Here is a 15546-nt window from a genome sequence, read left to right as displayed (position 1 = left end):
CTCCTGTATCTAGGCGGCGCTTGTAGGGCGATACACCAGCAAATTTCGCCTACCGATGCTGCGCTCCCAGCCACAGTTGTGTCGCCTTTCCAGGACAAAACTTGAAAAGGAAGTCGACGACTCTGTTTTATTCTGGTCGAAACACAAGAGCAAGCGTGGCCCTCACGGACCGTTAAGCAGCTTCCTTGGAGTTGAGGTCTATTTCCAATAACGTTGCAACGCTCCATACGATGTTCCTGAGCCGTACCCTTGAAATTGACTCGTAAAAGCCGCACTTTCGTTTGTCGTCGTCGTGCGTTATCGCCCTCGTTCTCACGTCGCGTTCATTGCCACCAGCCTTGGCAAGAGCTCGGACAGTTTCATCGACGCCTTTCCCCGTCATAATCAATGACAAAACGGGTCCTACTCATCAATTGCCGCCGTCGCCAATAGGGTAGCGGCCTGAAATATATGTGGTTGGATTGGGTTATATTGAAAAATTTTGGCGAGAATTGTGCGTGTATGGCCTGGCAATTTCTGCTACACATCCACTCTAAGGATTAAAAAAAGGAGTAAACTGGGCAACAATTATCAGCGTTTAGTTGCCTCGATTGCAATTACTCACCGTTTTACTCCCCTGACCCTGAAGTTTACTCCTCAACACTACAAATGATCCCTGATATAGCATAGATCTCCCTGTATTTAGTCTCTAAGGGGACTGATGGTCGTGCCAATGTCGTGCCAATGTTTTTTTTTTCCTTAGAGTGCAGACCCCAGAACAATTATAAAGGGATAAAAAGTAAATTAAATAAAGTAACGAAGGTAAAAAGAAATAATAGAGAAGGACAAATAAAACTCCATTTGTACTCGGTGTTGTCGGAAAGGTGCTCGTTTTATGTTGGGTTTACGTTTTGATGTTGTGTATCTGGGAGCAAGTACATATCTGTGTAATGTGTATACTATCGCTAGTTCACCACTGTAAACTATAAGAGCACGTAATATGACCTAGTGGAGGGGCCACGTGACTTACGTAACTTGTTTTTACAGCTCCGTTTACAGAGCACGAGTTCTCCGCCAGGGATGAAGTCTCCCCATTGATGTAACAGCGCTAAGTGCACAAAAGTGAACGTAATCCAGGTGCGCAAACCAGGGATGCGGGATGGGGACACCCATTCCATTCCAATTCCATTCCAAGGAATGGAGATTTGTGATAATTCCATTCCTTTCAATTCCTCGGAATGAAAAGGTATGGTCAATTCCCACAACTGGAATGAGCTTGGCAACCCCATTCCTTTAATTCTATTAATAACAGAAAAGCGACCGACCGGTAACCGTACTGAGTAGCCCAGCAGTGCTAGCGGAGATTGACACTACTCAGCACGGAAAAAGCCTAAAGGCGAGGTTCTCTAGCGCTTGACCGTGAGCAGTGAGCATAGTGAGCAGTGATATCGAATCTGTATTTTAGGACCGCGTTCTAGGTTTGTGTCGTCGAGTTCCTCGTTCCTGTTATAGTTTCTCTCAGTTCCTTTCACTTCTAGGGCAGTGTTTCCCAAAGTATGGTCCGCGGACCCCTTGGGGTCCGCGAGAGTGTCCGTGGGGGTCCGCGACCGTCTCTCACATTTGAGTGAGGATTTTCGTCCCCACAAACACGCGCTCGTACATGCTGCCCGATTTCCAAACACCCAGAACTTCCAAAATTGCTACAAGCATGCTTCAACGGCTAGCTTCTAATTTCTGATAGAAAAGTCCTGCAACGCACGTTTGTCCGCGTCATACACATACAAACAAGAAGAAGAAACCAGTCCGGAATCGTTTCTGAAGCGGTATCGAAAGCACGCAGCAGCTGGTACGAGGTTGCTGGTTATGCACTGGCTGTGACGGTGTGTGTGTGTGTGTGGGGGGGGGGGGGGGTCCGTGAATTGGTTCTCATCGCTTCCGGGGGTCCGTCACCGCCAAAAGTTTGGGAAACACTGTTCTAGGGGATGCTGCTACGCATGTGCACATACAGTTCGGTCACCGGGAGGGGTAATGTTTTTTGCTCTTTTTATCTTTCCATTTTTCTTTTTCATTTCTGTGGGGTCCGTCGATTTAGGGGTTCTTTATGGGAGTAGCAGAATTCGTCAGGCGACGAATACAATTTCTTCCATTTTTGTTTACATTCAAACTCAATCTCAAACTCAGCTCTTGACTGTGTTCAAAGGGCGCGGCGATTAGAAACCAGGGAAGGGGGGAATATATGTTTATTTAAAAAAGACGGAGGGAAGGTTAACCAGGGGGGTCGAAACCAAAACTACCACCGGGGTGCCCAGACCATTCCATTCCAATTTCATTCCTGCGAAAAAACAAACAAAAATGCCCATTTCCGTTCCCAGAAAATCCCAGAGAGCTTAGCTCCCCTTTGAACTATGGGAACTTGCTGACAACAAAGGAGGAGCGAAAGCGGGACAGTTCATTCCAGTAATCTCCCAGGATGCAACGCGTACGCAAGGAGCACTGGGATTTTCTGAAATCATCTATAGTTCTGGTAAATCTGGAATGATTCCGGATTCCGGAATCATTCCAACTCCGGAGTGGCAACTTTGCAACCCTAGCGCTCACGGTGATGTGATGTGATAGAAAAAGAAAAGAAAAAAAAAGGGGGGGGGGCTGGCGCAAACTATTCAGACCCAGACCGTGCAATGTGTGACTAATTGCGATAATTGCTTGTGGACAGCTCTTGTCACGGTCATGTATAGACTACAGTCGCACTTTAAACATGACAGTTTAGACAATACATGGCGTAGAACCCCTCTGGCGTTTCTTTAAGTAATTCCTGCTGTTTATTGCTTTACGTAAAAGAAAGAAGACGGTTGAGAGCATCTAATTTTCTTTAAAGACTTTCGTGCAGAAGGCTGCACTTCTTCAGGTCTAACATCAAGTTACAAAATACCAGAATATATCAGAGATGTTGTAAGGTAGAGAGCGAGGGTTGGTAGAAACATAAAAATAAAAATACAAGCATATAGAATAAAATAAAAATGGGGTACCAACCCTCGCTCTCTACATTACAACATGTCTTATATATTCTGGAATTTTGTAACTTGATGTTAGACCTGAAGAAGTGCACCCTTCTGCACGGAAGTCTCCTCTCATTAAAATTTAGATGCTCTCAGCCGTCTTCTTTTTGTTGTGAATCTCTATTGCCGGATACTTGCACATTGCTTTTCTACGCTTTATGTAAAAGGAAAATGCGTTAACCGTAGTATCAACCGTCATATATTTCACCTAAATATAAAAAAAAAAATAGGACGAATACGCAGCAGTAGTGCTCCCGGTGTGCTCAGCTTGTAGCTTCGCTAAGGCGTGCAGTGCGTTCTGAAATTAAGAAAGCAAAATATGTACCAATGTCTTTTTTTTTTTTCTTAAAGAGAGTCCGGATAAATTCTTACACCAGCTGAAACCGTCAGGCAAAAGTCTAAGGCACTTAATGGAGAGGTGGAGGACCCAAAATTATGAATGTGTTTCCCATGGCATGGTGGAAATCTTATTATGGCGGACTCAGCAGTAACCGAACAATCCGTTCCCACCTCTTTATTTAAACTAAGTACCAAAAGGTCTGAGGGCTCTTTATGGTGTTCCTGCTATTTTTACTGTTACTGTTACTAGACAAGCCCCACTCGTTAGTGAAAAAAACTTTGGAACCCGAGAAAGGGACAGAGGAGGGACGACACGACACGTTCTCGCCAGCCAGACACTTTTTCACCATGTACCAGCTGGCCTGCACCCTTGCCCTTTTACCCACTCGTTAGGACTCGCAGCCCTAAATGTGTGCTCCGTACAGCTCCACGCAGAAGACGTTGTACACGACTATGTCCTCCGTAAGACATCACTCCTGTGTCTTTCCGAGACGTGGATGAAAACGGAGAGACCGATACAGGTCGACGGCTTCAAGTGCTGCTGCGGGGCGCGTCGCAGTGCCAAGGATAACCGAGCGGCCGGAGTTGCCATTTACGTACGTGCCGGGGTACTGACTACACCACTTGAAGTCACCCTTCTTGGAGACGACGTCGGAGAAATTTGTGCCGTGCAGGCTTTGGCTGTGTGCTACTTCTCGCCTCGCGGCGCGCTGGAACGCATCCGCGACTTTATCTTGTACGTACTCGCGCCTTTCCGCACGCACAAGCTTCTCGTCGTCGGAGACTTCAACGTGGACATTTCACTGGCCAAGAACACCACTTTCCTAAGTGATATGTCCGAACCACTGGACCTTCCGCTGCGCACCGGCATCCGGGCCAACCCACAACAAGACATGGCTCATGCACAGACTAGGTGTTCCAGAACAGCCCCCTCGTTCAGGACACCACTCACCTCGCCAATCCTTTCAGCGACCACAAATCAATACTCATCACGCTTAAATAAATTCGTCTACACACTTTCATCCGGCCTCGTCTCACAACATGCACAGCTGAGGCTGAATTTCGCGTTACACGAGTCGTAACCATCTTGTACTTTTCTCTCTCTCTTTTTTTTTTCAAGCGATATTCAGTTTAGTGCATGAAGTACTCGTGTATGTTATTTAACGAGTCTTTAAAGCTGAGGAAAACTCTTGCTTTCTATTTGAAAAGCTACAAAGATAATTTACAAACCGGGCAATCCATTAGACACGAGTAATCATTGTCCCATACTCCCATTGTCCCATTGTCAACTTGTAGCATATCGGTTCTTTCATAATGTAGCAAGCTTCTAGAGCACTGTGTTTGCAACCAGATAACGCAACTCTTGGAACGCGAGGGATTCTTTTTCTTCCCTCAATTCTTTTTCTTCCTCGCAGCTTGGCTTTCGCCGTGGCCTCTACCATCGCACAGCTATTTGATACCGGGCACGGTATGGCACAAGCTCTCAATATAAGTGGCCAAGTAGGCTTTATTTTCTTAGACTTTTCAGAAGCTTCGATCGTGTCTCGCATCCCAAACTTCTTTGGAAAGTGAGCGCTGTTTTCAAAAATGAGAAGCCGGTTAATTGGTTGTAGTTCTCCCTCCGCGATATAACACGGTACATCTCCACTGACGACAGGAAATCTGAGTTGTTGACTGGTACATCCGGAACAGCTCCAAAAGGCTCAATTTTAAGTCCTCTTCTTTTCCTGACTTTTATTAATGACATCTCGGCTGCCATAATATCCCGCCAAAATGCGGGATATACGCAGATGACTGCGTTTTATTTCAAGCTATAACTAATAGTCCCGATCAGCCAGCTTTAAGCTATTCTTTGGGGCTACTCTGTCAATGGGCTAGTGAGAGGCAGATGTAGTTAAATATTTCCCAGCGTGTACATTTACTCGCGGAAAGACTCCGTCGAAATATAACTGTTACCCGAACACCACTGCAAATTGTGCACGAGTTTACGTATCTAGGTGTTACAATGACCTCATGTCTTCGGTGGAAGAGGCACATGGACATAATAAGGAAAAAAGCATATGCATGCCGAAGGCTATGTTACCGGCGGCGTTCGATGCGTCGCTAGACGCCGTTCTACAGATGCCGTTGCCTGGTGTTGTATGTATGTATATATGGGGGGGGGGGGGGGCTATCGTGGTTATCGTACTCGACCCCGGCAATCGCGAGATGTATGGTTCGGTTTTCACCGCTGTCTGGCTTTTTTTTTTTTTTTTTTTTGAAAACTGCCGTATTTCAGTTGTTTATGTTCTTTGGCACCTTGAGGTTTGTGTTGTGCTCATCTGTTTGTGTGTTCCAGCCTCAGAACAGTTACTTTCCATCGTGTCCACGAGAAACCAAATTATCTGCCTATTTCACCCTTGTGCGTCGACTTCTTGGATATGCCGACATCATCACGGACCCTTACACCGTTTCAAACGTATAGACACCTAGAAAAGCGTAGAGAGTATGCGGAGGAAGACTAGCCAGTTTGTCTACAATGCTTATGGCCACACATCTGCTTCCTCCCTATATGCTCACCTTTAGGTACCACTGCTTAACGTCCGGAAAAAAAATATATCGCTTAAGGTTCTTCAAGTTGATAGATGGTTATTTCGTTACCCCAGTCTCGAATCCGCCACTGTTATGATGCATATGTTCCACGTTCAAATGTTAATGTTCACAAGATTTCTTTTTGTTGCGAGGACAGCTGTTGAATGGAGTGCACTTCCGAATGATATTGCGTGTTGGAAAACTGTCGCGAAGTAGGTAGAATTATTGGAGGCAAACAACCTCAAGAAGTAATTTTTGTGTGTGTGTGTGTGTTTGTGCGTCCATTGTTCAAGTCTTCACTGCCGCGTAGGCAGTTAGCATAATGTATAAATAAATAAATAAATAAATAAACAAACAAAGATCGGTATGCCGAAAAGAAATATTTGATACTCTCAGTAAGCCTAATTTTCGCATTTCTTCCAAGGTTTCCTGAAAATACTGGAACCACCCGAAAGCTCTTAGAATGCACTTTGTCTTTCTATCTTTTCAGCCAGACGAAAATGTATTACTCCGGGTATGTCGCTATTCGCGGTTTGCAAAATAACTAGAATAGCAGAGTTCACTTCTTATCAGGCCATCACCTGATAGCCAGATAGACTTAGAGAAAAACTGGAGGCTTTAGGCCCACAACAAAGGTTGCCAGCCTTCATAAGGACTATTCAAACAATGATATTGAAACAACGAAAGCTAGAGAGACACAAATCGAGAAGCCAAGTGCTTGTAGCTGCAAACAGCGTTGCTTGTTTTACAGCTGAACAGTGTTACTCCAGGCAACCCCGCTGTCGCGACAAATTTACACCGCCTTGCGACGATAAAACATCGTCCGTCATGGCACGGCTGTACTCGCCTATAACCTCCTTTCTCTTGTACCATCTCAAATATATATCAGCCTGGTTTAGTATTGCCATGTATTCGCATCAGTGGAGGCACGTTCTATCGCTAAAATAGTCTGAGCTTTAAATGACTACCTTGGAGTCGCGTGTTTCAGAAATGTTTTTTCAAACCGTACCGCCAAGCGGCTCGTTGACGGTTTATTACAGTCGCTGCAGTGAAACCTGATTTACATCTGACAGCACTAGCACAACAACGAGTGCGTTATAGTAACAACAGTAATTCATGACTTTACGTCGCGCGATAACTATGATCATGCGCGATGCCGCAGTGGTCGGTCTGTGGATTTTTTTTTTCCCACCTGAGGGTTCTTTAACGTACGCTTAAACCTCAACGCACGGCACACCGTATTTAACGTCCCTCCCGGAAGACGGCGTTGTCTAAGCAACTTGTCCCGTGCCACCAAGTTGCTGGCGTGCTCGGCCGGGTTCGAGCCAGTGATGTTACTTTCAGATGCTTTGTCTACCATTACTGGTTGTTTCTGGTTGAATTCCTCCAGTAACTTTGCCAGGGAATGGCTTTGTGTAATGTCTTACACCACAGAGATGCCCTTTACGTATAGGAGTCATGAAAGCTGGATACCTAGTCCGCTGTTTTCGAGTAGCGGATCTATTGTGAAGACCACTTTCACAATGCTCAATAAACAACTCAACCCTGCTGGACCCCCACATTGTGTATGGGATCTCTTTTCGACCTGCCATCAATCTTAATCACCTTTAAGCTTCATCCCTGCTACAGTCGTGACGCTGTCCACACATGGGAGGCCAAAAACCGCAAGATCTGGCCACCGTGTATCAAAGGTGTATGAATGTATGTCTGAATCTCATTGTGTGAACGAATCATATCCACGCAAAAGTATTTTTTTTTTATTATAGATGAATCATTCCCTGCTATTCTCAAAGTACACTGACAGCATCGTTGACACATGGCACTTCACCGAAACCGCTTAATCAACAGTAGCATTGAACGGAGCAATTCAAATTCATCTCCTGAACATAAGTAATTCATTTTACAATTAGACGGAATCAATTAGGCATCACAAATTCGCGTGTGGACGATACTCCGCGCAGAGAGTACCATACCGAAATATACACTGAGACAATGAAGAGTTGACACCTCGGAAGACATTGAAGCAGAACACGGACGAAAGACGTCGCGTGTTCCGCACCAATTCCTCAATGGTATCGAGTCACGTTGCTGTACGACCAACTCGCCTGCATCCTTACCCTTCTTCAGTCACTACACGATCGGACATAAAATGTACCGTATTATGCTATAGGTGAGACTGGAACACATTCGACCTTACAGACTCCAGGCCGTTTTCTGCGTGTGGACACCGCTAGACAGAATGAACAGCAGCAACGTTTTGGGCTGACTGACGCAGAGGGAGGGTAGGGCTGCCGGGGACCGACAGCAGCACGTACAGAACGCCCTATTGGAATGCCGCCAAGGCACTGCGCAGCCATGGCGCAGTCGCGGCCCACATCGATCGCCTGGTCTCGAAAACCGGCGAATCGCCAGCTCTGGTTATCTAGTGCTTTTCTTCTTCCTGCTTTCTTCTCTTTTTTTCTTTTTTGTCTCTGTGTATGTTTGTGTGTTGTTTATTATCTTGGGTGCCGCCACGCATACATTACGATGGTCTGCTTTTTTGGTACTTTTTTCTCGAGTCAAAGATCTACTGTTGTCGCTGTAGTTCTGCGTTGACTACTGTGAACTCCATGATAACAATCCGTGCACCGCAAGTCGTCGTAGAGGGGTCCAAATAATGTTATTGCCCGGCTCCGCAGTACAGCATCTTATATAGCTCTGTTGCTACTGACGAGAGATGTCGTTTTCTCTCTACCGACTGTTTAAAACGAAGTGTGAACGCATCTTATGCGATGCAGGCGGAAGCCATCGATCACTTCAACACATGGTTGCCAACCATCTCGAGTCTCTCTTTTTCTTTGTTGTGTTTATTTGATGTTGTAGTCGAAGGTTGGCTGGTTGGTTTGAGGAAAGAAAAATATACAGAGGCTGTAGAGTATCGTAGCCGAAATTGTAACGAAATCGAAAGGTTTCGTGCATCGCGAGTCAATCTCCTCTGCTTTTGAATGAGGTTGAAGTATACGTCGACGTTGTGGAAGAAGACAAAGGCTTTTCAAAAAAAAATATGAATGTCATTGGTCAGGCCTGGTGCTGTCTGGGGTCTCGTTTAAAACAAATTAGTAGCGTACCCGTCTAGAATGGCTGAGTGGGCCTGTTGTTACACAGCTATATGAAGAAACTGGAGCTATAAGGACAACGGACAAGATACGAGTAAACGAGTAAACGTTGAAAGATGAAAGTCACTGAAAAGGTTAGCCAGCTGTAGGACTCGAACCCACATCATCTGGATTACCGGTCCAGGGCTCTACCAATTGAGCTAAGCTAACACGCCTTCTCAGCGACTTCCAGGGTGCGTCATCTAAAGGGACAAACCAGTCACTCTCTCTCATTCATCCTCCTTTCACTCTTACATTTTTGCACACTCATACACACATTCATACGGCAGGGATCGACGCAAACGGCAATTGTTGAACAAGAGAGAACTGATGTTCTGAGGCTGAAACAACATAGAAGGGACAATCACATACAAGGCCTCAAGTTCCCTAAGAAATTAACGATGAAAGGTGGAAGTCACTGAAAAGGTTAGCCAGCTGTAATCCAGAAGATGTGGGTTCGAGTCCTACAGCTGGCTAACCTCTTCAGTGACTTTCATCTTTCACCGTTAATTTCTTAAGCAACTTGAGGCCTTGTATGTGATTGTCCCTTCTATGTTGTTCCAGCCTCAGATCATCAGTTCTCTCTTGAGTAAACGTTGACAAATAAAAAATTTGTTGTAGTGGAGCACACGGTCCCGTTTACTCGTGTGTTGTCCGCTGTCCTTATAGCTCCAGTTTCTTTATATGGTAGCGTACCCCCACGGTTATACGACTAACTAACTTGGATTATATACCAACACAGCACAGCTCGATTCAATTATATCTTCTTTTTTTTTCCTTCGTATTTTGGGCCCAGTTGTACTGAATTTGTTGTTGTGCCGAACTTTTTTGTATATATTTACTATCAGCAAAATTTTTATTTTGATAATCAATTAGTGACGTCAATATGTCGAGATATAGATGGTGTTTCACCTAACATGTTAAAAAATCGCATTGAAAAAAATCTTCCCAGGAAATTATGGTTACAATGCTATATATCTCGGGGGAGCCTTTGCCATGACTTGCGCACACTTTTATCAATTTAATTCGCGCGAAATTGAATTTTCAAAATTTTGTGCCGACATTTGCCCAGTCAAACTCGCGTTTCTTGCAAGCACATGTCGGGTTTACCCTGTTCCATTGCAAAATACATTGAATACTGCAATGGTAAACGCTGGTGGGGGAGGGGGAATGCGAGAAATTGTTTCGAGGCGCGCGATTTGTCGGCCGAGCCAGGTTCTCCGGCATGATGCGGCAGAAGAAAATGGTGACCCGCCTCTTCTTGTTCCCTTCTCACTGTTGTTTCCCATAACTTTGTCGTTGTAACCATATTCTGCCTTTATCAGCAGGAGCACGGAAAAGGACAAGCGAAGGGGCAGGTCCATGGGCCCCTCGCATCGCTTCTTTCGAAGAGCTGAGCTCGGCCGACAATTTGCGCGCGTCGTAAGGATGGTTTTCGTAATATTTCGCAGCTATCACCATTGTAGTAGGGAATGTATTTTGCAACGGCAATGGGTAAATCCGACACGCGCTTTCAGTTCCGTGCAAAAACAAAAACAAACAAACAAACAAACAAACAAAAACGTGAGGTTGACTTGGCAAATTTCCGAGTTCAATTCAGAAAACTCAGCTTCTCAAGACTCAAAATTGATAAAAGTGCTCGGAAGGCAAAAAGCTTTCCCGAGATAAAACACCACTGACCCCATATATTACAGAAAAGTACGCATGCCATTATTTAACACCCTGCATGTATATTACGCTAAAAGAGAAGTCGAGGGATCAGTTAAGCAACAAAAATGAGAATGTTATAAAGAAATGTGTCAAATAATATGGCGTAAGTAATGTGAAGAAATTACTAAGTATAGGGGAAAGGCGGGACAATACGGAAAAAATCTCTTTTCGTCTCTTTAGCGGCGTCATCATTATCCCATGCTGAGTGTTCATCGAGCAGGACTAAGGGTGTGTGTGAACAAAATTTCATGTCGGTACACAAAGATGTTCCATGTTAGTGAGAAAAGAACGCTTTCCACTGCTATCACTAAAATGGTGGACAGTCACATAAAATCTGCAAGTTATGAAACAAATTATAGTTGCGCTGAATTGAGATTGGTAACTTCAAGCAACGACTGTGCTGTGAAGATCTAACGGCAGGAATTCCCACGTTTACAGTTGTATCAAACATGGAGTACTTTTGATTGGTAGACAACCTGTGAGGGGCAAAGTGAAAAGGGGCAAAGCGGAAAATCGTCGCTGTTTTTGTTGCCACTAACTCCTAATAGAACTCTATAGATATTTTAACAAAAATTGATTTTTATTCGTGACGTCTCCTTGTATGGACTGATGACAAATCGCTTCGAACTTGGATGGACTGTGACCTGCAAGACCACAACGGCTACTCATTATGTACCTTCCAAATAAAGTTTTTATTCTCTCTGTAAGGGAGTGTACACGCTTTCCGCTTTGCCTCTCAATATTTTTCCAGTTTGCCCTCCCCATGGGGCAAAGTGAGAAATTTTGGTTTTGGAATTTTTTTTTTTGTTGACAAATTTTTTGTAAAATATGTCTAATAACCCGCACTATGAAACACTAATGGTGTTTTGCCAAAAGATCAAAGCCTCTTTTAAGTGTAGAATTTCGCATGCCCATGCGCATTATACTAAAAAAAAATCATTGAACGTTAGTATAAGCGCTTTGCCCCACCTTCCACGAAGTCTTGTCTTTTTCTAGGAACTAATTCCAATTAGTTCGAGTGAGAGTAACTAATAATTGCATAATGATAAGGAGGCAAAAAGTGAGAAAATACAATGGACGCTTCACAGATAGTTCCTCGTCTTTCAGCATCTCCATCATTTCATCGCCTCTTCCCATAGGCTGGCATCAGATTAGAGGATACGAAGGTTCCCCTATAAAGTTTATTGAATGGATGCGTCAGACGCTGCTATACGATTGCCGTCTGCTGCGGTCACGTGCTCGGAAGACGCACTAGGTTCGCTCACTGCGACTATATAGAGTCACTATAGTCCTGCGGCGCGCTCAGCCAGGCATCTTTCTCTAAACCTATGGCGACAAATCACCCCCCCCCCCCCCACCCCCACCGTATTTTCCTCTATCTCTTTTTCCGTTCTTTTTGATTTTCACAAGCAACCCTGCCGACGACACCTACCCGCGCATCGTGGAATTTCCCACCAAGAGCACGCGCCATTGCCTCTTTTTAAATTAAGGACGTCCAGAGCTGTACATCCCGAAACGTCTCAAGTGGCTTCAGTAATGTTAGGGGTCCAGTGATATCTGTGACTCCTGCAATCGAAAGCTTAACTATATGAGATTCGTCGTCGCCCCTTCGGGACGCGTCAGCAGCAGGCCCACGAGCCGAGTGTTGATTTGGCATGGGGACCACCCCGACGGAACAAAGCAAGTGCGAATTGGTGATCTCTCTCTATTTACTAAGGACGAAGAAACGGCTTTGACAGAAACCTGGCACCTCTCCAGAGGGCTGCCGCTATCAAGTTGCAGACGCTGCGCAAAATTACCTAGGGAATATTGGGCTACGACGAGGAGGACAACCTCGCTTGTTGTCAACGGACGCTAGCAACGGCCCTGATGTTGTCTCTCAGACGGCGTCGCTCACTGAAGCGCTAACTTGGTTATCAATCGCCTATGACGTAGGCGTTTAATAGAGCCGGTCGGTTATGTCATGCAAGCGGACGTCATGAGTCGTTGGGTACGGCTGTCTCGCTGTGTCTGTGTGGGTGACTGCAGATGTGTGCAGGGTTGCGACCTTGTATAAGCCTTGAAATAATGTTTAGCTCTATACAGCTGGCGGTGCACCGGTCTCGACTAGAGTCACTAAATAAGCTTCGCTTCAGAGTATCGACACTGAGGTCCAAGGGAGAGTAGGAGCGCCATCTTGTTTCCGCACCACACCGGTACCATCCCCATTTCAAGATCAAAGACGGCAAACATATAATGCTCTCTGCGGGATACAGAAGCGTGCAATGATTGTTGCGCGATAATCCATGTATTGCCCACCAGAGAGTCCCGGAGATGTAAAGGTGAGCTCAAGGCCGTCAACTGCTGCTTCCAAACGAAAGGAACATTTCATCCGCGCACGATAGAGGGCGTCGAGCGCTAAAGTGCGCAGTGCGCGTGCGCGTGGGTAGCGTGGCGCGGAAACAAGATGGCGCATGCTCGCTCTTGGAACTCAGTGTCGCTACTCTGAAGCGTAGCTTATTTAGTGACTCTAGTCTCGACGATGATGGCGAGACCTCCTCGAGACAGTAAACACTATACAGGGTGTCCACGCTAACTGTGAACATCTTTTTAAAAAATATATATAACACTTTTTTCAAGATGGAATCAATTGCAATATAGCATATGCTGAAGGGCACTCCCTAGGAGGGCATTAGCAAAGTCCAAAGGCAATGTCTCAATTAACCTTCATTAATTAACTTTTTAATTATAAAAGCTACAAAGTTGTCCCAATGAGAACATCTGTTCCTTTCGGTCACCTGATATCGTAGCCGTTTTCAGAACAAAAATCCGTTCGATAGATCGCCCGCAAAAAATTCGTGAAGGAACGCCATTTTCTTCTTTATTTTGTTCATTGCGCTTCTTAGAAGACGCGTATTTCCTTCATCCCCAACGGGAGAGGGGGAAGGAGCACAGTGCCACCTCATGCGTCGAAGATGAGCTTTAACTTGCGGAAACAAAACAAACACAAATGTATCAGGTGACTCTATCGGAACTGGCCTTATCTTGGGTTGCATTTTCTGTTTCCTTTTAATCTTTTTTCCAGGACGCGAGAGGCGATAGTGTGCTCTTTCTCCCTCTCACATTGGGGGTGAAAGAAAGACGCTACTTCTAAGAAGCGCAATGAACAAAATAAAGAAAAAAACGGCGTTCCTTCACGAATTTTTTTAGGGCGATCTATCGAACGGATTTTTGTTGTGAAAACGGCTACGATATCAGGTGACCGAAAGGAACAGATGTTGTCATTGGGACAACTTTGTAGCTTTTATCATTAAAAAGTTAATTAATGAAAGTTAATTGAGACATTGCCTTTGGACTTTGCTAATGCCCTCCTAGGGAGTGCCTTTCAGCATATGCTATATTGCAATTGATTTCATCTTGGAAAAAGTGTTATATATATATATATATTAAAAATCTGTTCACACTTAGCGTGGACACCCTGTATAGCTGAGATTTCATAGCACGTTAAAGGACCCTCAGGTAGGCAAAATTAATCCACAGACCAGCCACTGTTGCGTTGCCCATGATGATCATAGTTGTCTGGCAACATAAAGCCACGAATTGTTAATTACTATTAATCAGCCTGACGAGGATCCAGATATAGTTTCGCTAAAACAGAAGGCAGTTTACAAAAAAGTTCACGGCTCATCTGTCACGATCCGCCATTTATTTATGGACAAAAAGTTTTGGGCCAGGGATTGAATGTGAACGGAAACGGGGGCTTTACTGCTGTCCTACTTTTCAATGGTACGAAAAAACAGAGAAAATTTTTCAAAGAAACGCATGGTCAAATAGTAATAAACTCTGCTCTATCACAACTTTACGTAACAATTTACATAAACTGTGGAAATAAACTCACACCAAGGGCAGTGAGGTCGAATCAGAGTCCATTAATGTTGATTGATTGATTGATTATTTAAAAGAAAACCATTAATGTAATTCACGTTCGCCGATAAAACTGACCTTTGTATTATGATGAGACAATGATAACGATCGTTGGAGGTGAGTTCAAGGGTTACATGAAGACAGGGAGGTGTTAGTACCGCTGGAACCACCATTGGCTGTGCAGCCTGTACAGTTCGCCCTCAAAGCCCTGCAGCAGGCCTCTAAGCGTCTGCCCGCAGGCGCTTTGACACAGGCTGGACATTTAGGCGCCCACACGGAGCTCGATATATTCCTTGTCTTTCTTCTAGCTGCATTGTAATGCGGAGGCAGTGTGTTTCATTAATAGAACGCCCACCATCGCCTACTTCATCATCATCATCATCCAATGTATATGTGTGTGTGTGTGTGTGATAAAACACAGCTCAACTGTTGTGCTTGTACATAACTTTAACTTCATTCTCATACCTTGCGTCTAATGTTTCGCGTGTAATAGGGTAGTGTACCGCTCTCCAGCGGTTCGTCACCCCGCGTCGTAGTCACGATTTATTTGTTGTTGTTGATTGAACACGTCTGCTTGCTGCTACCTCCAGTTTCAATACCATCCACAGTACAAAGTTTCAAGTCGCTACAAATTGAAGGACATGCAATGAACACTACCAACACAAAAATCAGGGCCGAGTCCGTCGGGGAGGGTGCGTCATGGAATTCCGCGATTTCTGTCGGAGCGAGCACGGTACGCTGGGCGTGGTACAGAAACGCCGTCGGGGCAGCAACCATGGGCGGATGACCGCGACCCGAGATTCATGGGAAAGCGGCCGTTTGCAATAAGAGTGGGCGAGCCTCGAAAGGGCTGC

The 15546-nt window shown here is 45.0% G+C and overlaps 1 protein-coding gene and 1 non-coding gene across 3 annotated transcripts in view; both read right to left on the bottom strand.

Annotated features, from left to right (window-relative positions):
* The window catches only part of LOC135377431 (octopamine receptor beta-2R-like), a 398704-nt gene that overhangs the window by 189737 nt on the left and 193421 nt on the right, over positions 1–15546 (bottom strand). The gene's annotated exons all lie outside the window — the stretch shown is intronic.
* Positions 9178–9250, bottom strand: Trnat-ggu (transfer RNA threonine (anticodon GGU)). Its single transcript has one exon. It is a non-coding gene; the product is annotated as a tRNA-Thr (tRNA).

Source organism: Ornithodoros turicata, chromosome 1, assembly GCF_037126465.1.
Source record: "Ornithodoros turicata isolate Travis chromosome 1, ASM3712646v1, whole genome shotgun sequence".
Classification (NCBI taxonomy): Eukaryota; Metazoa; Arthropoda; class Arachnida; order Ixodida; family Argasidae; genus Ornithodoros; species Ornithodoros turicata.
The sequence above is the reverse complement of the archived record's forward strand: the minus strand, read 5'-3'. Positions and strand labels throughout refer to the sequence as shown.